This window comes from Brassica oleracea, chromosome C5 (genome assembly GCF_000695525.1).
Source record: "Brassica oleracea var. oleracea cultivar TO1000 chromosome C5, BOL, whole genome shotgun sequence".
NCBI lineage: Eukaryota > Viridiplantae > Streptophyta > Magnoliopsida > Brassicales > Brassicaceae > Brassica > Brassica oleracea.
Genome location: NC_027752.1, coordinates 16,265,292 through 16,269,074, shown reverse-complemented (window position 1 = coordinate 16,269,074; position 3,783 = coordinate 16,265,292).

Below are 3,783 nucleotides of genomic sequence, written 5' to 3'. Positions count from 1 at the left end.
CCAACTAACAGTAGTTTTAATCACAAATTCGAACCACAAAATACCAAACAAAGGACGAAAACATGTTATCAACCAAACACACAAACTAAATGTGTGTTTTCTGAATATTTATTGATCACTGCTATAAAATAATTCAGAACTCGCATTCAAAAACATAATAATGTTGATATACACATATTAAAAAACAGACATTTAATTAACAAAAAGTTATACACAATATAAATCTGAAAAATCAATAAATATAGCTAAGCTTCAAAGGCATATATGATTTATAGACATGAAGGTACATTCTTCTACAACAATGAGACGATTTGAAATAGTTGAAATGAAATTTGGTAGTCTATACGTAAAAGTGTTAATTTATAATATGAAAAATCAAATATTATAACATATACCAAACATTATGTTGCATAACTAACAAACATTCCGCGCGAAGCGCGGACACACCAGTAGTGTTAATAATAGAACGGTAAACTAAGAGATATGACACAATTTGTTATTAGTGTTTTTAAAACGAATCGGAAGTTGAACCGGATAATTTTGGGTCACGGTTCAATATAGTTTGACCGGGTCAAACCTGGTTTAATAATCTAGTTCTTTTTAGTGTAAAAATTTATAAGTAATGTTCGTAAATATGATATATAATTAAAATATAAATGAATTTACAATATAAAAAATTATAAATATAAAAAATTATAATCATAAACTAGTTATATATTTATATGGATGGTTTATAGTTTTAATGGTTTTATCAATTTAATAACCTCTAAGATTCAATCCGACTACGTGACCAGTTCATGGTCGAACCAATTATTAGACCCAACCCTGCTATGTAACTAGTTCATGGTCGAACCCGACCATCGGATCGGTCCAGTTTTAAAAACATTGGCAAATAACCAACATCTCAAAAGTTCTTAAAATATAGCATTATTAATGAAAAAATTATGTGATATAGCATTTTTCATTTTTCGGCCAGTTTTGTCTATAACGGTTACAAAGGTTAACGATAATAATGAATAAAAGAAATGATATTAAAACTGATATCACTCAAATTACTTCTAAAGAGTAAATTTTACTCTTTCAGATAAGAGAGGTTCAGTTGTAGTAAACTTGTTAACACTGAATGGCCGTAAACGTGCTCTTACCATAGAGGTGAGAACGTTACACTCCCAAAAAGTACAAATGTAATTTCATCGGAATGATGCCACTTGCTTCATGCAGAATGTTGATCCATATGGATGAAAATGACAAGAGGTCATGAGTGTGAAACATGTTGTTCATGGTTGGTGCTACGGCCCACTATTAATGGGTTATGGATCAATATCTCAAAAAGAGGTGTAAATGACCTGGAGGTTTTATTGTCCCTTGTAATGAGTATATAATGTATAACTTTGTAGACAACCTAAGAAGGTGAACGAAACATCGTGAGTATGATGATGCTGAAGTAACTTTAAGGGCCCAAAAGCGAAGGCGATGCAATCATTGTTAAGGTTGTTTAGAGATATGCGGCAAGATCTTCGAAGCCGGTTAGCACATGTGGTCAAAGAAAAAAACACAGTGAAAAATGGAGTATAACTAAGAAGGAATCGTCTAAATTCTACGATTGTGGTCAACTTGAAAATCTAGCCAACGACTCTCCAAATAACAACACAAAAGAGACGTGTCAAATGTTTGTTATTTGCAACTAATTGAGAATAATTGCTTACTATATATTAAGAAAAGATGAAAAAGACTAACCGATTGAAAAGGCCAGAATATCTCCTGCCAATATCAATCTTTTCAGAATATGTATGTAGTTTTTCAGTTAAGCAAGAAATAAAAAGGGATTTATTTTGATGTAGCTGAGTTAGGTGATTGATAACAAGAATGAACAACAAGTGATGGGGTGAACAAAGAAAGAGGTAAGTGTTTCTAGGGAGAGTTCAATGTCAAAAGATGTGAATGTGTGTATGTGTGTGTTTTACTCTTCATCTACTTTTCCTTATATACTCTCTCCTCTTTGTCCTGAACGTTTTGGTGAACCATGAAATCTGGGCTTCTAACCAGACAAGACCGAGATTCTCGTGCTTACTGTAGAAGCCGGTAAACTGGACTGACATAAACGATAAAATAAAAACGACGTTAAGGAATTTAGACGAATGTAAAAACGAATACAAGAACGATAAGAAATCGTATTCGCAAAGAGATATGGAGTCGAGATATGATCTCTTTCCTTAACTCAAAATATTCGCTCCGTTAGTGAGACGGGACTGTACGAATATAGAGTCCCAGGATACAACCATGGCAGACGAATCACACCCCACTCGTGATCGCCCTATCGAACTATAAACTCTACGAAACACTCTCTAGACTTACGTTGAGGGATTTGGTGATTTTTTGTTGCGTAAAAACGTAAAGAGAAATGAAGGAGGAGACGAGTTTATAAACAAGAGAAGACGAGCCACTTTCCGTAACTGATGCCGCATGTGCGCACGTTGGCGGAAATCTCGCGAGGATCTCGGAGGCGAGGCGTTACGAAACTTCCTCCGGAAGATCTTTTCTCGTTTAAACTTATCGTCAAGAAGAGAGACAGCGTGTTGTTTTTAAACGAACTACGTGTTGTTTAAAATAAAATGGATGTCATTTTTTCGGGAATTAAGTGGCAAAACGTTGAGCGTAACTTGGTCCAAAAAGAATATTCTTATCGGGCCGGAGGCCCTCCACCCAAGCCCAAGCCCAAGCCCAAGCCCAAGCCCACGCCCACGTCCACACCGAGCCGAGCCGAGCCGGCCGGGCGGCGGCGACGGCGCACGCATGGGGAATCCTCTCTCTACCTGAGACGTTTACACCCATATGACACAAGACCATATTTATACTGCTCTTTGACTCTTGTACTCCCCGATGTGGGACAATTGTTGGTTATGTCATTTTGACAAAACTTGTAGTGTTACATACACCAAGTTACCAACTTCTTAGCATCATTTCTCATTCAATATTTATATGTTTTTGAAGTGTGAATATACCAGGTTGTAGTGCTCATTATCATCTTTACAACGAGCTGATGACCTGCCCGGAATAACCGCCGGTGTAGCCGGAAAAGTCACCGGAAAATCAGAAAACATCAGCTTCTATATTCTTTGTAAAACAGAGTTCCAACAATTCCCCACATGAATAGAAATGACTCTTCTAAACATATGAAGACTCGATAGACTCTAAAAAAATACTAATACTAATCCTGACTAGACTAGAAAGACTTGTCGAGAGTGTTTGCAAAAAATTCATTGTGTTTGAGTTGGTGGCATTTTTAAGCCTTGAACCACTCATAGTTAATATCTGTCGGGTTTACTTTACCAGAAGGTGAACATGATGTCTTAAACCAACCGGTGTTTTATGTAGACCGAGACAACATGCATAACGCAGCTTCATTTTCTCGTAGAACTTTGTTCTCTATTGTGTTCATTGTGGCCCTGAACTATTCCTGGTTTTCATAAGTGAACTTAGAGAATATAGCCTCGCATTCATTCTCCTAGAAACGGTCCCATTTCACACTCATTAGGTGATTGACCATGAAAAGTATTGAGTAATACTCCGCTTAAGAAGCTATGGAATCATTAAAAGCTTATGCTTATCCTTCTCACATTTGTTAGCACTTTTATTATCTTAGGAGCTGGGAAGAGACTACTTGTCTCAAGTGCTTTGGTTTGATTCTATTTGATTTAGTTTTCCCTTTGAACCTACGTCTTGGGATCTCCAGTCATGATAGGTAGGGTTGCAATCAAGCATCCTCATTCGTTATAGGCTTTA